At 31.6% G+C, this 21,777-nt stretch overlaps 1 long non-coding RNA gene across 2 annotated transcripts in view; it reads left to right on the plus strand.

Annotated features, from left to right (window-relative positions):
• Positions 1-21,777, plus strand: part of LOC140843501 (uncharacterized) — a 486,982-nt gene that overhangs the window by 38,973 nt on the left and 426,232 nt on the right. For both annotated transcript variants that reach the window (XR_012121330.1, XR_012121329.1), the window contains exon 2: positions 5,681-5,861. This is a non-coding gene — a long non-coding RNA (uncharacterized lncRNA). The remainder of the gene's footprint in view (positions 1-5,680; positions 5,862-21,777) is intronic.

The raw sequence follows: 21,777 nt of genomic DNA on the forward strand, positions 1-21,777 counted from the left end.
TACTATTTATGTAACATCCAAGTGAATTATCACCATTGCACAATAGGACAAAATTTACCATTTTAATCAAAATAAGTCTAGAATTTAAAAAAGAATAGAGCTTGGAAATATTCTGATCCTTATAAACTTCTTTGTTAGCTAAGGGAAAAACTGTACTTATTTTTTTATTATTATTACATTTGACTTGTTGAAGAATTTAAATCTTCTTTGTAACCCCAAATTATTAGATAGATCAACAGTATCTCACTCAACTTCCCAAACTATTAATGTAGAAATAACTTGAGCTTATTTCTTTGAAAAACATGATTTTTCTCCTCATAAGAATGTTGTCTTATCCTGCTAGCAATTATAAAGATATATTTGCTATAAGGCATAAGAATTATTATTGTGATACATGTGGTGGGAAACCAGGTGCAGAATAAACATCATCCATGGCTGTCAAGTAACATAAAATAGAAGTACAATTAGCTATTACAAGAGAGCTTTTAGGGAAACTTTCCAACTAAAAACCCAGTGCCTGAATAACTTAATTAACTTCCCGTGGGATCAAATCCATCACTGTTAAGCACCTGTCACATATAAGCATTGCCCATAGTGAAGCTCAATAAATGTTTTGTATTAATGCTGAAATTATTTATGCCTCTGTATTATGATATCTAGGCAATAAAATATATTTACTATATTAAAAAGGAACTTTGTAATTGAACTAGAAAACTACTGTGATATTAAAAGAAAATTAATATTGAAAGTGAACAATGGGGGGTATATGTATTGAATGGTTTATTAGGGTTTAGAAACATAAAGACATATCTCTGCAATACTGTTGTAATCTCCATGTATCACATGAGGTGGAAATTTCTGTCATATTGTATAAATGCCCACACAATTATTTTATGACTGTACTTGACGCTAAGCCTGAGAAAGCATAAAGAGCAGTTGTGAGAGTTATTCATAAAAAACATTACTCTCTTATTCACCCACTGAGAACCGGACTTCTGTGGTATCCTTAAATTACATGTCCTGGTAGGTGTCATTACCCTGTTTTTCAAGATGAAGTGCATCAATTTAGTGGTCCAAAAACTAGAGACAAATAGTATTATAATAATACAAGTCCAGACTCTTTGACTCTAAGCTTCATACGCTTAAACACTGCATTCTAGTGGGGATTAAAAAATTGAAAACAGTGGTTTTGTATTCTAAGAGTGTATACAAGTCTGCTCTAGCAGCTGGTAGCTTAAATTACTGAGATGGTGCATAACTAGGGTGTGCTTTGAGAACTGTGAAATCCAAATGTAGGAATTATGAGATAGTCACTATGGCATTGATTCTCCACAGAACTCATTATTTAAAACAAAGTAATGTGAATGTGATACATGAGGAATATTGGCAAAGTTGTGCTTTTGAGTGAGAGAAAACTGCCATTTCTACTGTTATCTGGAGAGTGAGCATTCTGTGTCCTTACACAGAAGTTTGGGGCTTTCTGGACAAATGTATATGTTCATTTGTTATATATGTCCAGCATCTCATTTTCTATGTTTATGTTTTTATTACATGATTCTCATTTTATGAACAATAAAAACTTAAGCTATATTTACAACTCTTTTTTAGCACCTAAAATATACCTGTTTTATGTCTGTTTCAATGACTATTCAGGCAGCTTTATCCCAACTTTAGTAAAAAGACCAAAGGTTTAAGAGGTCACTTAAATTGCTTAGGGATATGTTGGTGCTCAATAGTGAAGTCAAAATCAAATCCTTATTTATATGGCTCAAAAGCCAATGCTTTATTTTATTCAACAGAAGTTAGTGAATTTCACTTCCCAAAACTAACATGAATATCTGAGAAAGACCTCAAGCTGCATTGGAGTTGAAGTTATTCGGGCTTTTGGGCATTATTCCTAACTGAAATTTGATCACAGAATTCTCTGGTAGCTTTTTAAATGACAGAGTTACCAGGTGACATTATATTATTTATATGTGTACAACATCATGATTCAATATTAGTATACATTTTGAAATTATCACAGAATAAGTCTGGTTAATGTCCATCATCATATATAGCTATAAAATTTTCTTGTGATGAGAAGTTTTAAGATCTATTCTCTTAGTAATTTTCAAATATGTAGTACACTATCAACTATAATCACTAAGCTGTATATTATATCCCTGTATGAGTTATTTATTTTATAACTGAATGTTTGTACCTTTTGATTTCCATCTCTGAATTTTTGAGCTTGATTATTCCATTTTTGTTAAATCTCACATATATATGTGAGATCATACAAAATTTTCTTTCTCTGAATTTTTTTACTTAGCATGAAGCCCTCAGGATCCATCCATGCTGTCACAAATGGCAAGGTTTCCTTCTGTTAATGGCTGAACAAGATTCCATTATGTGTATGTATGTATGTATATATATATATATATATATATATATATATATACACACACATACATTTTCTTTACCCATCCATCCACATATGAACACATGAGTTATTTCCATATCTAAGCTATCATAACTAATGGTACAATAAACATGAGGGTGCATATACCTTTTGAGTGTGTAATTTCTAATTCATATCCCTACCAACCAACAGTGCTTAAGGGTTACCTTTTCTCTGCATCCTCACAAACATTTGCTGTTTCTTGTTTTTTTGATAATATCCATTCTAATAGATAAGAGATAGCATCTCAAAGTGGTTTTTTTTTTTTTTGCATTTCCCTGATGGTTAGTAATGTTGAACATCTTTTCATTTACCTGTTGGCCATCTGTTTCTTTGGAAAAATGTATAATCAAACCCTCTGCCCACATTTTAATAGAATTGTTTTTGTTGTTGAGTTGTATGTGTTCTTTATATATTTTATATGTTAACTTTTTTCAGATAATATAATTTGAAATATTTCCTCCCATTCAATAAGTTGTCTTTTCATTTTGTTAGTTTCCTATGCTATGCAAAAGCTTTTACTTTAATTTTGTCCCACTTGTTTATTTTTGCCTTTGATGTTAGACTCAAAATATTATTACCAAAATCCATTTTAGTTATTGTTATGTATGGTGTAAGATAGCAATAGAATTTTTTCTTTTCTATGTCACTGTTCAGTTTCTCAACACTATTGAAGAGACTTTCCTTTCTTGGTGCATATTCTTAGAACTTTGGACATAAATTAATTGAGTTTATATATAGGTATTTATTTCTGTGTTTTCTACTCTGTTCAATTTATCTATGTATCTATTTTTTAAGCCCATACCATACTGTTTTGATGACTATAGCTTTGTAATATAGTTAAAAATCCAAGTGTATAATGACTTCAGTTGTGTTTTTTTTTCTCAAAATTGCTTTGGCTATTCAGTCTTTTGTGATTTCATGCAAATTATAGGATGGTTCTATTTCTGTAAAAAATGTCTTTGGCATTTTGATAGAGATGGTAATAAGTCTGTAGGTTGTTTTGGGCAGTGTGTACATTTTGAGAGTATTAGTTCTTCTAATCCATGAACAAGGAATATCTTTCCATTTATTTGTATCTTTTATTTATTTCATTGTCTTGTAGTTTTCAATACAAACATCCTTTGCTTTATTGTGCTTCACTTTTTGCACTTCACAGATACTGTGTATTTTACAAATTGAAGCTTTGTCATAACACTGCAACAAGCAAGTCTGTTGTCGCCATTTTTCCAAAAGCATTCGCTCACTTCATTTCCCTGTGTCACATTTTTTTAATTCACAAAGTATTTCAAACTTTTTCATTATTATTATATTTGTTATAATAATATATGATCAGTGATTACAACCTGTTGAAAACTCAAATGATTAGCACTTTAAATCAATATACTATTTTTTAATTAAGTATGTACATTGGTCTTTGCACATTTAATGGACTACAATATAGTATAAATATAATTTTATATGCATTGGGAAACCAAAATTTCATTTGACTCACTTTATTGTGATATGTGCTTTATTATAGGGAACTCACAATATCACAATAAGGGTATTAATTCATGCCTATTAAAACATTTTGAAAATACTAAAAATAATAAAAGTGGAAATATTTGATATATGCAGCACAACAAACACTAAGCAACAAAATTTTGAATTTTGCTTTTACAATTTCTGTTATTCATGGTTTGTAACTTTCCAGCAGATTATGGTAATTTCTGTAAGATTTTCAAAAATATATCAAAGGCAAGATGAGCTATACTCATTGTTTACATATAATAGATGACATTGCTTTCTTGATATGAAAACTTTAATGACATAGAAATAGTTTGTCAAAATTAGATTCAAATAAACTTTAGCATACTACACAGTCTGTTAGGTTTCCTTGCCCTATCATCTTTCCTAGTTCTTTAAAAATATTTGACTGTAAAAATGCTAAACAAATAAATATATGAGAGATAGATCTTCCAAAGCAGATTTCTGTCATATCAACTCCATCTATCAATGACATCAATGGCATGCCTTTTTTTTTGTCTAGGAAATAAAATCTATCATATATAAATTGAAGAACTTGTTTAATACAAGATACTGAGTTATAGTTTAGTCTACAAATGTAACCTAGTGAAAAATTTGGTAGTTGTTTAATTCAGTGTTAAAGAAATCAAGATATTACTGATTGGGAAGAATAACACATTAATTAATTCATAAGAGATTTTTTTTCATAAAAATTTTTAAAGAAGCTGAATTGGAACAATTTAAAACTGATGCTACATATGTTTGACTTAGGTCCAAGTGAAGCCTAATGTCTAGGCGTGAACTAGTTTTTCTTTTGTTTAAGCAGTGGAGAAAACTTCTAATCTCATGTAAAAATGTAATCTTCTCAACCACTACCTTTTCTGCTTTATTGTTTTTGCTTATGTATTATAAGCTATAATAATGGTGCTCTCCTATTTCTTTTCTCTTTGACTTTTGTTTAAAAGCTTATTCTATTACTACATTCTTTATCTTGTATATCCTTCATCTACATTGATTTCACTCTAGAATATGGACCTAATTTCTGGGTTCTTGATTTGAGATTGATTGTTTCACTTAGTAAGGATTTTTTGTGAGTAACCATGATATACAATGGAAAAAGAAAAAAGAATGTATAAGTATTTTAATTTTTTGCCTTTACAGATTGCATTTGCTTCAATTAATTATGGTTTATGATGTGCTTAATTTTAAATAATCAATGATTCAGATTAACTGAAGAAAACAGCCTTAACAATCTCCTTAGCATGACTAAACTTTAGATACATATCTTCCTGTCTCTAGGCCCATGACCATCATTTTCTTAGAGCATTTAGTGTAGAAACTTGCAATTGTAATTTTTTTCTTTGAACCATAAATTCTTTATAGAGTACACAGCCTCTGGCCAGTTTTACAATCTAGGAATGTCTTCCTCAAACCTGGGACACATCTTTTGAATTATAATCATGAAAGGAGATAGGGTCACAATCTCCCAGTCTGCAGGGGGCAAGAGTTTAACTTCAATAAGTGCCACTTAGCAAACACAGATATGGCCTCATCACATTGACTAACCTCCCCACTTACATCCTTTAGTACTTTTCCACTAGCTCAACCCAGGACTTAAAAAAAACGAAAACAAACAAAACAAAAACTCGGGCCATTTATTTCAGTGCAGTTGTGTTCAAACTTTTTCACGTATTAACTTGCTTATTTAATGTAAACTTTCTTTTATAGTTCTGGTGCAGAAACACAGATAAGATTGGATTCAACACTGGATGCCCTGAGCATCTTACCCATGACCCTTGCCATACAGCATTAATTCCTTTTCTTCATCATGACTGACTGACTGATCAGGGAACTACTGAAGAGTCTGACCTCTGATCCAGTGCTCTAGACATCCAACCATTGAAGCACGGTAGGAGCTGACTTTAATTCTAATAGTGTTCTTATTGATAATGAGATGTCATTTGGCTGAATTTTGGTTCTTTGGTATTTTGAATACTTCTTCTTTGAAATCACTGGAGACAAAAAAGGCCAGTTGTAAACAGACTGGATTTCCCTTGGGCTTTGGGGAAACCCTGACATACGCTTGATATTTCATTGTTTCCACACCCAAAATTTTGTCCACAGTCTTGATATTATATATTATGCTAAAAGAGTCTTAGAAGTTCCTCCACACATATTGATGGGAATTTTTAGCCATCATATTGAGAAGGTCATCTCAACTTCATCCATCTGCTAGAATCACAATTCTAATGAAAGCATAAAGTAAGGGCAAAGACATGAGCCAAATCATTTGTGTAAAATAGTGAGTTGGGGATTATTGTGTTTGTCTGACTGATAGCTAAAATTTTAGGTGGAAGCTGTGAAATCTCTTTTTATGAGGTCTAGATGTTTATGTGTTATGTATATATGCATATGCAAATAACTTATCTATTATATGTCTACTTGTAAAATCTATAAGCAGCTCTATTGTAACGGGCTTGAAGATAAATTGTGTTTATATGAATATTCCTGAACTTGTCATAAAATTTAAAAAATAAAACACAGAGCTTCTGATTTTTACAATATGAAAAATCTAGTCTTATAAAAAATTAACCCAACTATTTTGAAACTCGGTTTCACATAAATTAGGTAAATCTTTGGCAATAATAATTTGATATCACTTAATAAAAATAGCTATGTCTCCTGAGTTATCAGTGTTAAGTATAGTAAAAAATACTTCTTTTTCTACTTGGTTTTACTAGGCAAATAGGATATCTACTGGATGTTTAACATTATAAAATTTGTAAATCTGATTTTAGTCAAATTGGTAATTATTCTGACCAATTTTATTTCAACCATAATTACTTTTTATATCTTTGCTTAAAAATAGTTTTCAAAATCTTTTTGGAACATATAACATTATACTTATGCTAAATTAAGTTATATCCATTAAATATCTAGATCATTTCTAAGTGATAATCTAATGAAACATTATTAGGCATAAGTTTTATATGCATTTATTTATGACAGAGAGGTTTATCATATTGGGTCTGTTAATAAATAATATTGTTGCAATGTTGAAAATTGCACTGTAAGAAAGAGTATACCTATAAATTGTGAGTTGGTATATTCATAAACTTTACTAGTCTGCTATTGATGTTGTAAGACTGTTTACTTTATCTACTGCCTTACTTTCCCTGTAAAATATAAGCTATGAGTGGTTGAATATTATAATCAATATATCTAAATGAAACTACTAGAAATAATTAGGGCTAAGAAAAACAACTTTGTATACAAAGTATATCCAGAGTATGTAGGATTTTAAGAAAACTATGCAAGGTGTTGTAGGATATGTTTCTGTTAAGGAAAAAAATAGTAATTTTATCCTAAAGTAAAGTGAATGACTATTCCTGAGTAAGAAGAAAGAAAATATAGCACAAAACATGATGGATAAAGATAATTGTAGACTTGCTGAAATTGAATATTATTCTGTGTATTCAAAGCTAGTTAAGATTGGTTGTGTTAATTTCTTTCTATTTTTTGATAAACTTTAGTATCATAGTGTATTGATGAAAAACTAAAGTTTTTCCCTCTGTTAAAATGACAACTTTTTCTGGATTATTAGTTTGCTCTCAATAAGAGATTATAAATGGTTTTTCCTTCCTAATTAATTTTCCTAGAAGGTAAAGGTACAATTTTCTGTCTCTTATCAGAAAAACTTCCTGTCTTTTATGTTGACTTTATTATGTATTTGATTACTTAGATGAACAAAGTTTTATGTTTAACAAAGTTAACACGCTGTTGTGGTTTAAAAATATTTTACCACTTTTATTTATTTTTAAAATCCTTTGACATTTTGGTTAAATTGGTAGCCAACTACTGTTTTTTTAATGACCCATGATCCTTTTTAGCCAACAGTCTACATCTTTTGACATTTTTGAAAACTTCTGATATTTTTCCATCTGAAAATAAAATGCTAAATGAAATTTTCTTGATCTCAACATGACTTTAGATTGTTCTAGAGGGTCATTGGAAAATAAAAAAAAAAATTTTAACCTGGTAAAAGAAAGTTATTAAAATAGTTAACTTTATTAGATATGTTGAATTAAAAGTATTGTTAAATAAGAGATGCTTAGCCTTCCCTAGGTTGTCTGTATGAGTAAAATATTATTAATACAAATATTTCAGGAATCTCAAAGTTTCTAGAAATTTGTCAATGTCCATGCTGTTCATAATATATCCTGGTTCTGCTATGCTGGTATTAACAAGAGTACGCCATTATTAGTCATAACTTCAAAACTGTTCAGTGTAAAACCTTGGAAACCCCTATCCTCAAACCCTCTGAGAGGTAGAAGCCTAACTTTGATAAGTGCCAGTTAGCAAACACAAATGGCCTAATCACACGGACCAATCCACTCCTTCATGTACTCCATGATTTTCCACTAGCTTACTCTAATACTTAAAAATCCTCCTGCCTGTGGTTTCAGTAGTTGAGTTCATTTTCTCTCCCCTAGTTTAGTAGTATTGAATACATCCTTCCCTGCCTATTTCACTTTGTCTGGTACAATTGGTCTTTGACATAATCTAACAAAAATACAGTATAGTTAATACACATTGCTTTTCCTGCCTCTTAGCTGTTTACAAATATTTATCTAATTTAGTTCTCACAGTCACCTTCAAGAGATATTTTACCTACTTCCATGGTAGTTGAAGAAACTGAAGTTTAGGCTCATTAAATAAATCATCCTCAGTTATTCAGCTAAGCTTTAGGACCCCTTTCATGTCCCACCCCTTCTGAGGTCCTGTACCTACTTTTGGATTTATGGTTCTATGTCCTTTTTCTTAAAAGATGAACTTCTAGATTGTGTGAGGCATCACGGAAGCTGTATCTGCACCCACACAGCTGACAAGCATTATAATCTAACCTGAGAATAGCTGATTTCAATGTCTGTGTACTTCTTTCATTACAATTATTTTCCATATTTGTTTTTGGAACCCTGAGTGTACAGTAGAACTAGCACTGAGGCAGCTCTGCAGAACTATAGACAGTGGAAGAAACTGAGTCTGGGACTTCCACTCCCATCACATCAGACCAGCCTTGCTTCTCTCTCTCCATCTATTTCTCTATGGTATGAATTATATTATGTTGAAGAAATGATTCTGTGACCCACATAGTTTGAAAATAGTAGCCAAATGACCCTCTTCACTGAATACATGTTGAGGTAGGGTAACAACAGTGGAAAGTTAATTATACAAAATTTGTTCAATATATTTTGAATTGAAAAGACCTAAGAAATTATCTAGCCCAACTTTTTTTTACTTTTTAACGATGGGAAAGATGAATCACTGAAAGGAAAGTAATTTACGTAACGTCAAAAACTGGGCTCAGTATAGAATAGCAATTATTAAATTCATCTTGCATATGTCACTAGCTTATTTTAAAGATACTTTAAGAAATTGTCCAATGCAGCATCATTACACTGACCATAGCGATGTTCTGGAAAAAAGTAATTCATTCTTTTTTATGACTAGGCACAGAAGATATTTAACTTCAGTCAGAATCAAAATAATCAGTACTGAGTAGCTTTTGCTTTTGTTTGCTTTTTCCAATATAAATGTGTGATTGAGTTTCCTTCTTTGGTCAGTATGGAGAACTATCACTAACAGACTGGATGCTGTTCTCTGAATGTTTGTGTCCACCCCCAAATTCATATTTTTAAACCCTAACTCTTAATGTGATGGTATTTGGAGAATGAGGACTTTGGGTGGCTATTAGGATAAGATCAGGTCCTAAGGGTGCAACCCTCATAATAGAGTTAATGATCTTACAAAGAAGAAGAGAAGTGAGAGTTCACTCTCTCCTTGATCTCACACCAAGGAAAAGCCATGTGAGCATACAGAGGAAAGGCAGTTATCTACAAGCAAGGAAATGAGCCCTTACCAAGAACTGAACCTACTGACACATTGACCTTGGTCTCTCCAATTTCTAAAACTGTAAAAAATGTCTGTTATTTAAGTCATCCAGTCTATAATATTTTTTTATAGCAACCTCAGCTAAGACACTTACATATAAAGGTTACATGTAGAGGATATATGTCCATGTAAAGGACACAGAATTTCAGTGTCTTCTATACCAAATTTACTTCTGCTTATTGTTATTGTTTGGTGGTATTTTTCAACTTCTTTCTTCACTTTGTTTTTAACCTGACGTACATTTTGGTAAACTGTCACAGTTCATTTGAACTAAAGATAGTCATTAAGATATGGACCATCTTCCATGGAGATCTGTGTAATTGTATCCTTATCTCACTTGAATACAAGTATTTTCCTAATTTCTTACACGGTGTCTTGTATGTTATGAACATCCAATAAATATTGATTGAATGCATAAAAAATGAAGGCTAGGTATATAAAACACATCTGAATGCCAAAGTTCTAACATCTAAGACAGAGACCAGAACTAGGTCTCCTGATTCTCAGATTAATGAAAGAAAAAAGGAAAATGTCATTTATTCAGTTACTACTATGTTTTGGACTCTGTGCAGTATATTTTGTATATACTATCAAATTTAATCATCCTATGTGATCAGGCTATAAACAATTTAAAGATGAGAAAATCATCACAGGGGCCAAGATCAAGTTTACAATGCCTAGCAAGTTGAAATCTGAATTTAGATCTGTAAATCCTATTCTCTTTTTAGTATCATAGATGGTAATATGTTTCAGAGTAAAGTTACAGAGAAACTGCTACAATAGCCTCGAGCAGAGAGATGCCTTACGTGCAAGGAATTATGATGCAGCATTAAAATTATATTACATATTGAAATTTTGATAGAATTTGAACTGCAAGTAGAGGAGAGAGAGACAAGTAAATACAATTTGGGTATATTAACATCCTCTAAGAAATTTTCATGACTATGAATATGTGGCCATAAAAGTAAATTGAGGATTTTTTCTATATCACTTAGGTTAAACACTTAATTGGATTTTGTGAATTTTCTTCACAATTATAGGGATTGACTGACAGTCCATATTATATAAAATCGTAATTCAGAAGAAAGGATCTAGAGTATGCATGCTTGGTTTGAAACTTGGACACACTATTTCCTTGAGTAAGTTGCTTTCTCTCTATGTACCTCATTTTTCTCCTCTAAAAATGAAGCTGCTGCTACTTCTTGTATAACATGATTTCTGTAATAAGTCTTATAATCCTTGAGAATCCCATAGGACAATGCTTCCATGTATAAACTAGCATTTCTTCTGTTTGCTATCAATTACTTTGAAAAATGTCTTTTCCAGTGTTTTGTAAACAAGTATTTTGTATTTATAAAGGTATTTCCAAAGATCACTGGATGTAAACAATAAGTGGTTTCCTGTAAATTTTTCTAGCCTTGAAATTTGTGGTATCTTATTGGTTTGAAATTGATTTCTCTGTTCATATCAGAGAAATTGAGCCACCAGTCAGGTAGACATGAGTATAAGGCCTTTTAAATTCTAACGTGCTATCCATTATTGATGAAATAAAGTACTCTTTCTAGTAGGCTCTATTTCAATTCAATCTCCTTTTTGGTCTTTGCTTGATAATACAATAAAAGATTGAGAGGCCATGAAAATAATAATTTCCAATACTCCAGGGAGGTTTTATAACTCAAAGACTTAAGCATTATGAAAGACTTTGAGATCAAAATCAGGAACTAGTTTATACTAATGACTGTGCTTTGAACTGCTTATGCAGTAAGATATGCTAAAAAAACAAAAAACAAAAAACTAAGACTAATTTTCAAAGTCAGCACAGTGCTGATTATTTTTAAAAGAATAGCAAGTTCACTCAACTACCTGGAAAAGTACACATAAAAAATATTTTAGTCATCAATTCCTTTACAGAAAATCAACAACACTTTGGTAGACCCAGATATTGCCCAAAGTTTGTATATATATATTCCTCATACTCTAACTGTCCTTTAAATAATTTTTTAATTCAAATCGGATTCCCCAAATGCTTACTTAGTATGTAGAGTAAGCCAGACATTGTGCTAGGTGCCAGGTTACAAATCATAAGAAATTATCCGGACCTTCCAATGAACTAAAATTTCACAAAAGAGAAGAAAGAAAATTAATGAATAAGGTATTCTGTGGCAAACAAGAGGCTATAGGAGTACAAAGAAAACACCTATCAAACTGGAAACAAAGCAGATATTTTAGATGAAGGTAAATCTTGGTTAGGTTTAGAGTTTGGTAGTTGTGTTAACGTACATAAATGAAAAGTTGTGCTAAACAGGAACATTAGTTATGTCCATCTATCTGCCCATCTGACTGTTGTGTCTCACGCAACATGTCTTTAACCAGAATTTCATTTTTCATAATATTTATGATGATTATCTAACATTCTTTTTCTATACCAAGAATGAATTAAATATCCTCTCAGAGGCCATTTCCTGTGTACCAAAGCTCTAACAGTCCTAACACATTCTCTTGGTAAGATTTTTTTTTTTTCAAATAGCAGATAAAGCATGACAGATAATACAGCCTGTGTGCAAAGACAAATAGTTGTGATATATATAACTATTGTTTAGGAAACTTCAAGTAATTTGGTTTCAATGGGTCAATAAGAGTGAGTGGTCAGTTTAGAAAAGTAGGAATTTACAGTTCATGTAGCACCTTATTTGGAAATAGAGGAGTATGAAATTTTCACTTTAATTTGTGAAGAGCTGTTGAATAATTTTAAGAGGGATGCAATTATTTTTATGTATATATTTGTAGTTAATAATGAAAATATTCAAATAGTCAAGAGCAAAGGAAGCAGAACAAGTTCACTGATCTATCTACAATCCAGATACAATAAATATCATAGCAATTAAAAATTAACAATATTTCTTTGTTGGCAACTGATACTCAAATTATAATTAATTATCCCCAGTAATCTCAGTAATGTTGTTAGATGGTTGGTTTGTTTATAAATCAGGACCCATATAAAGTAGCCACATTATATTTGGTCATTATACAAGTATCTTGATTTAGAAAACTGCCCCCTTGATTGATTTTATTTGCTACTATTGATTGTTGCAAATACAAGATCACCTGTCTTTTAGAATATCTATATTTTATATTTTTCTTTCATTTTTGGTGTCATTAGATGGTTCCTCTAGCTCCTATGTATCATTTTAATAGAAGTCAACTCCAGAGGCTTGGCAAGTTCAAGATCCAACTTTTCAAATAACTTGGGATTATTTTAGAGAAAATGTATGGCTAAACTTATTTATATAAAATATAAATTCATCCCTTGAATAATAGTAACTGAACAAAGAAAAAACAGAGTTTATAAACCACTCTGTGGAAAAATAAGGTTTGTTCTATTCTCTTTCTGTTTTATGTTTGTTTTCATTCCTTGTTCTTGGGTAAACCAATTGGCTATAAACCATGAGGAATAACAGTTTATCCTGAAGCAGATTATGCAGTTATCAGGAAAAACAATTTAAATAATCTCTGAGTGTTTCTTAAATTTGTAATTTCAGCTCTGAGTGGTGCATATTCTGTTCATCTCTGAGTAATGGCTATTGGTATCCATCTGTTAGCATCTCTACTAGTTAAACAATGATAGCAACACTTGCCTTATTCTAATTCCTGTCTTTTCTTTGGGTCAAAACCGTTTCCAAGAGGAGACAAATTGACTATGATGACCCTGTCAATTTTTGACATTCCACCTGCTGGATGACAGCTCATAATTATCACAGGAAATTAATATTTAAGCAGCTATATACCAAATAGTGGAGGAAGGCAAGAATTATTTATATGACCAAAAACAAATTAAGTAACATTTGGAAACTTCCTCTTAACCAGTGTCTGTTTTCGTTTTAAATTGAACCTAAACCCACTTAAAATAATTAATCCTAGACATTAGTTTGACCAAATGTTTAAACCAACACACCTTATTCTCCTAGCTGAATGTGTGGTTGATCCACTTTTCCTGAAGAGTTTACATAGTTTTTTATTGTCAAACTCTTTGTTGGAAATGTGAAGCTTGATCTATTTCATTTGGTAATTGAGCAATAATCAGAAATTAGAGATCACATGTTTCAATCTAGACCAGAAGGCCTTATATAAATTAGTAAATCCAGTTGATAAACCACTACATTTGGTTTAATAATACATTAATAGGGAATTTGAATTCTTTAAACACAAGATGGCCATGTAAAGTATATGCCGTGTTTTGATGAGGTAAGTGTGGTAGGGCCGTCTGATCACATGTAAAAATACAGTCTCAGAGACTATAGTGAAGTGTTGTAAGACAAAAATTTGTTCAAATTACTATCTTGGATTTGCTAGTCTTATTGTAGAAGACAAACTGACATCCTAGGTATAGTTAAACTAAAGGTTTTATAGGAAAAGCATGCTCACACGGTATCTGTTAGCCCTGTGTCCCACTCTCTAATGGCCCCCTGAGTTCCTCTGGGGTTCTGGAAAAATCAGTCCTGACAGTTAATTATATGGGCCTTGGGTTTATGTTGTGACTATCAGGGTTCTGGCGTAAAGTCAACGGTTGGAAAGTATGACAGCTATTGCAACTATTTGACAGTGGTGAACCAGCAATATCAAAAAATTTAAATGAGTTGAGAGAAAGGAAAAAATAATTTTAGTGGTAATTTTTACAGCCTACTGTCTAGAAATGACACAAGGGAAACGATATAGCAAGGGTAAGGGAAGGAAAGGAGACAAAAGTACATTTACTTATAAAAATCACCTAATATCTTGGAAAGAAGTTGTCTAGAACTTAATGTCACATACTTGTTCTGTAAATTCTTGTAGGAGCTGTCTGCTTCTGCGAATGTGTTGCTTTTTGAGGGAATTTAATGAATTTCAGGATTGAATCTTTTGTGTGAATGGATGTCCAATTTGTAAAGTCATTAGCACATTTACAAAGGGTATCACAAATCAATCCTTGGGTGTATATTCTGGAGTTATACTTTGGACAGACAGTTAAAAATAGTTTAAATTATCCTTTTGAATGTAGTTCTGGGGCTTACCTTCATTGTGCTTTTCTTCAATGAAATTTCATCTCTGAGTTGTATATCATGTAAAGTTATATCTGGTGAATGTGTTGGAGAGGTTTCTGTGGTATGCCTATATGTGCATATGAGAAACTTAGTTTTAAGACCAAAACAGTGACTTTAGTTTGAAACCACTACTCATTGAATGTTCTCAAAATCCTAGGGCCCTTAAGAATCATACTAAATTCACTCTGCTTGTGCTTTCTACATGGAACAACAAAACCTGGATGAGAGCATCTGTGTTTACAACATGATTTATTGAATATTTTCAACCCACTATTGAGTCCTACTGCTCTTAAAAAACTCCTTTCAAAATATTATTGCTCATTGACAATGTACCTGGTCCCCAAGAGATTTGATAGGACGTACAATGAGGTTAATATTTGTTTTCATGCCTAACAACAAACCATCCATTCAGTAGCTCATGGATCAAAGAATAATTTTGACTTTCAAGTCTTTTTATTTAAGAAATATGTTTCATAAGGCTATAGCTGCCATACATAGTGATTCCTATGATGGATATTGGCAGAGTACACTGAAAACCTTCTGAAAAAGATTCATCATTCTAGATGCCATTAAAAATATTTGTGATTCTGGGAAAATATCAACACTGACAGGAGTTTGGAGGAAGTTGATTTGAACCATCATAGCTGACTTTGAGGGGTTCAAGACTTTAGTGGAGATGTGACTGAATTCCTACAATCTCATTATAGAACATAAATGGATAAGGAATTGTTTATTTTGGATGAGCAAAGGAAGTGGTTTTTGGGATGGAATCTATTCCTGGTGAAGATGTTGTGAAGATTGCTGAGATGACAAAGGATTAAAATATTACATACAGTTATTCAATAAAGCAGTAGCAGGGTTTCAGAGGATTCATTCCAATGTTTAAAGAAGTTCTATGGATAAAACGCTATCAAACAGCCTCACATGCTACAGAAATCATTTGTGAAAGAGTCAATTGATGAGACAAACTTCATTGTTGTTTATTTTAAGGGATAAGGTCCAGTTCCAATTCTGGAACTGAACTTGCAGTATCTCTAAGGTATGCCTGTACTCTGACGTTTTTGCCTGGAGCAACTGAATGAATTTTGTCATATTCTGAAACAGTAAGATAAAGTTGCAGCATATATCCAGTAAAGAATTTTTGATGGTATATTTTAAGTTTGCAAAGCCTATGAACATCACAAATATATTCTTTGTGTTGGCAAGGAAGCAGTCACAACAAAAATGTACATCTGAGTGTTATCATCCTTTACGAAGTGACCTGAAGAGAGCAAGGAAATAGGGAAGTTTGTCCTGATGCAGAGAGTAGGGTAAAAATCTTGGCCTTTTCCAGCATACATTTCAGGGTGTGTGTGTTATATTTTCACTGCATGATCACAGTAATACCTGTATCATAGGGGTTTTTTTGTATAGATTGAATGAGGTAACAATGTATGTCAAGACTATGTTGCAACCAGGAGTTCAGATTTAAGGGTTTGACAAACACTAATTTTAGTTAGGCTATTAATGATTTAGTATGTTTCATTATCTCCAAAGTACTTTCCAGCATCTTCTCCCTACAAAACCACCACCAAAAAAGAAAGATAAAGGAAAGAAAACAATTAAAAAATAATTTTATAGCCATTAATACTTCCTGAAATTTCATCTCTACACTGTAATCAAACCATGATAGCTAACTAAAGAGTGTTTCCAGGGCAACACTGAGGACATGGAAAAGAGATTTGGTGCTTGTGTTAGAAGAAAGCAGGAATAAAGATACAGACACTAGAACACATCGCTGGAAGGCCATTTAATCTTCAAGGACTTAGTTACAATCAATACATATAACCATATGTTAAAACATTTCTAAAGTATTTTTCACAAAAATTGTATAATACGTGGGAGAATACTGCCCAACATTAGACACATCAGTGCAATTACGATGAACTCTTAGGCATCTAGTGAAAATAATTCTTTATATTGAAGACAGGAAGGGGGATAGCAAATATTTGTTAAACTTCATATCTAATTAAAATGCTCAGTTTATTAATTAGGTACAAAATTATTTGTAAATATAGGCATTCAAGTAGTAATTATATTTCTAACATATTTTCATAATTAGAATTAATGTACATGAATTGGATATTATTTTAGAAGTTATTCACAATTCAAGTATTACATTTTGAAAAATATTTAAAAATATTCATCTATAATTCTTACCCTGCCCCCTTTCTCTGTTCTTACTTTCTCACCATCCAAGAATATTATGACACTATCTACTCATACAACCAGCTGCTGCATTGTGTAGTGAAATATTTGAAGGATAGCTGCCTGCCAGATGGGGATCACAGGTAACTGTGCCAAACAATGTATTAAAAAAAGCAAACTTCTACTTTCATATTCCAGTGGCGTCTATTAATATTTTTGTGAATTCACAGTTGGAGAAAAACATCAGTGCATGATTTTTGGGAACTGGGTTACTCTGAAGAAAAGTAAAAATACCAAGAAAGGGAATGTTACATAGCAGAGCAGATTGTAACATTGCAAATAAAGGACACAAAAGGGCAGAAGTTTGAAAAAAATTTCAATAGAGAAATTATGGACAGTGTTCTCCCAACGCAGGTTACTAAAGTACCAAAAAGTCCACATATAATAGTGAATATACATTGTTTGTGAAACTTTGAGTGTTATGAAGAATTTAACTACTAATATTTTGGCTTGATCTCTCATTTTCTAGAATCAGAGGAACTTGTAAATATTTGCCTTTAACTTTTGACATGTTTCTTGAGTTAAATGAAACTATAGCATGCGGGAATCTATATCCTGGAAATAATTTTGACAGTCGCTGATATGAAAGTGACAAAAACTACTGGGTACAGTAGCCAGGTTGAAAATTGTGTGCATGTTGTGACCTTGTTGGCAAAATGTGGATGATCTAGGTTGGGGAGTCTAGACTCAGCAGCAGAAAAAAATTATAAGATCTAAGAAGTGCCCAAAGGAAATGGGGTACTAGCAGATGGATGACTTTTAGACCAGAATATTTTAGGACATGGTAAACTTTTGAAAGGGGAACAGACAATGACTTTTTTTTTAAATGTGGGTTCTCAATAATGGATTCAGAGTCAGTCTTCTTTGTTTTTGGAGAATTTTGGTGGAGAGGGTTTAAGATACTTGAATTTGTATCAGAGGAGGACCTGATGTATGGTTTGTTCTTCAGTATTAACATTCTTTATCTCCATCTCAGAGGAGTTTGTCCTATTTGGGAAAAAGTTATAATGAAAATCACATTGCATACAAATTTAATGACCATGATATAATATCTTCATAATATCAGTAATTAATGCCAGTCTCCACCATTATATGTAGTTATATTCTCAGAACAACCAACAAATCTGAATTAGGTTGTAGAAGGATTAAAAACTTACAATAATCATTGTAGCAGATTTGGATATAATGTGGGTGATAGGATTACTAAACTATTGAATAAAGCCTGTGGATTTCATTGTATTAAATTCTGAGTATCACTCTTAAAGAGGTATAATTGTATTAAGTTGTTAGTATCACAGAATTTATTATTATGTTAAGTGCTGAGTATACTATAGAACTAAAACATATACAGTGAAGTAACCAGAAAAGCAGGGACTCTAGCATCTTGCCTCTCGAGTTGTGATCTGTGTACCAGAAGCATCAGCATCACATAGGAATTTCTACCTGTACAGACTCTTGGCCTCACACACAGTCTCTAGAGCCACCACCAGTATAACTCAATTCCTATTTTCCGAAGGTAAACATTCTAATCAATGGCTACAAATTACAGAAGATGCTGAGCCTTAAGATACAAAGTTTCTAACTTCACTGTTTGGAAAGGTGCCTCTTGGAAGTAAAGTGCCAAGAGACCTCTCAAAATAGACATGGGAAGAAATAGAGGCCATATGAAAATATTGTGGTTCTGGGTGTGTGAATCAAGACTAAATTTTCCAGCACCATACGAGTGAACAACTTGGAGTAGGGAACCACCCAGCTGGGTCCTGCCTGAAATCTCGATCCGGAGAATTATGAACAAACAAAATGATTCTTGTTTTAAGCCACTACATTTTGGAGTCATTTTATGTAATAGTAGATAATAAAACACATATAACACATTTCCTTACAAAAAAAAAGAAAGAATAAAATGACCACTTTCATTTCATGAAGGGATGTGTGAGAATATTCCTATTATTTTCCTCAAATAAAAAGCATGTTTCTGTGATAAAATAGATTGTTAGTGAATGACTATCTGATCTTGCATAATGCAATCACCCTCTTTAACCTATGAAACATTTTGAGCAATGTCAGACTTTTGGAGCTCACCAACATGCATATTTCTTTCCTCCCTCCCAATTCCTTATGTGCCTTATAGATATCTGTTGGTCTAATAAGCTCACACTTTTAAGAATCACCAAGTGCACATCTACTATGGAGACTTCTCAGATGTCTATTCAACTTGTTCTACTCAAAGTTAGGTGACTTCTCCCCTGTGCTTATGTATAGCATATACCTGTCTCTCTCATACCATGTTTTAAAGTATTGCACATGTCTCCAGTTATGCTATAAATTTGTGAGAGCAGATTATCTTATATCTAGATATAAGATATCCTTATCCTTATCTAGAACAGTTAAAAGACCTTGAATGGAATTAGTGCTCAAATAAGACTGGTAGATAATAGACAGACACACCAAGAAATAATGGCTTGTTGAATGAAATGAATGCCTCCTCCTTTTCAAAACATGCAATTTATAATTGATTTTTTTCTTGTTCTAGTTCTTAAACAGAATATTCTGAATAGAAGAAGACATTTTTATTTGTTTAGAGAAATATTGTTTAATATTTGACCACTGACTGGCAAATATATAATTGAATGATTAAGAGCTTGGATATTCAGATGAATAGCTTTTTGTACCAGAAAATTTCCAACTCAGAGTTTCCACTGGATAAAGAGAGCCACGGGTGTTTAAAGTAAATATTCTAATGTAGTGCTGCTTTGTCCCATTTGTCATCTGAAGAAATAAGACATTAAGCTTTTCCTAGTTATCTTTAGCCTATTATGATCATAATTTATAATACTTAAAAACAGACCAATTTATGTAGATGAGTGGCTACCTAGAATTAATAATATATATATAATAGTTTAGTTTTCATGTTTAATCTTTAAAATGTATAAAAATTGTATGTATTTCTGTTTACTATATAAATCCATTATTGAATGTTCTAAGGGCTTATTATTTATGAATATCAGTTTTGTATTTGATTATCATCTTTATCTGGCATTCAGAAATTACCTTCTCACATTTACATTGGCCAAAATAATAGAAAATTCAGGTATCAATTTCATGTTACCATTTTGAAATAAAGATAAATCTTTAACATTTCCTATGTATACAGAGAGAAAAATAAAATTGTGTATTGCAAGTACAATAGATACTTCTCTGTTCATAATATATAATTATAGCAGAATAGCTCACTTCCAGTTAACTTTGTCCTGGGAGAATCCATAAGTGTCACCTTACATAATAGCTTTTCATAACCACAATAACAGGTTCTTGTTCACAGCAGGTCTAATAGATTTTTGGCAGCTATTTAAGTACAGAAACAAAAGTTTGTAGTTTTTAAATCATAATCATAATATTAAAATTATTGAATACTACCCTAAAATTTATTAAATAATGTAATAATTCATAAATAAATTACATATTAACATAATATAAAAATACTAATTAGAAAATTGCAAGGAAACCCAGCATTTATAAATATATTTGGAAAATTACTTGAAATAATTAAATTTTATAATGCATATAATTAATAGCTATATAAAATTTAAGTACAAAGCTCCAAACATTTGGTGCCTTATTTAGAATTTGGAAAATATATTATTGCACTTTTAAAAATTGCTTGATTAAATATAAAATTTGTTTATCTAATATAGGAATGGAAACAACTAACATTCAGTAAAGTATCTTAGGCACAGTTATGACATATTTATGAATGCATTAGCTCAATTATTTGTAAGAATCCAAACTGATAATTCAAACTGAGAGTAGCTTGATACTGATATAATTGTATTGTACTTAAATGTAATAAAAATAATTGTATTAGGCTACTAACAAAAGCTATTAACTAGTTCTTCTTCTTTGAAAAACCAGAAGAGAAAATGTATTTCTAAAATATTATAACATAATGACTGTAATAATTAAATATTCCATCCACCTAAGCAATTTAATTCTTCCCTTTTGGCTTTTGGTCCAAAAGCTTAAAGCAGAATTGAGAGGTACATAAATTTCTCATATACCCCTTTTTTTAGTGAAAACAATCATAGTTACATTACATGCAGTATGCCTAACTTTGTCAATTATTCATTTCTCAAATTTGCATACTCATAACCACAAAATTAAACAGTTCATGTTTGTGTACAATATTCCATTTCTATGGGGTTTTAGAACAAATACAAAATGCATAATATATATCTAAATGGCCAAAGACTAAATGAACATTAGCATCTCTATCGTACTAAAAGCATGTATTGTGGGTTTAGTCCACTTCGTTAAAATATTCCTATTTTACAGCTCTGATGAATGCTATGACTAAAATTACACAGGATAATGAAGTTTTTCAATTTGGGGTTTTTAATATTACTTGAAGAGCAGAATAAATTAGAAGAAGTAAACTTAGGGAGATAAGATAGGAAAATATTTTAATAAGTTACATGTAAGGTTGTTTACCCACACATACATTCAATAAAATGTACTAAGTATTTTCTATGTACTGAAATATGAATACCA

This window comes from Manis javanica, chromosome 9 (assembly GCF_040802235.1).
Source record: "Manis javanica isolate MJ-LG chromosome 9, MJ_LKY, whole genome shotgun sequence".
Lineage (NCBI taxonomy): Eukaryota > Metazoa > Chordata > Mammalia > Pholidota > Manidae > Manis > Manis javanica.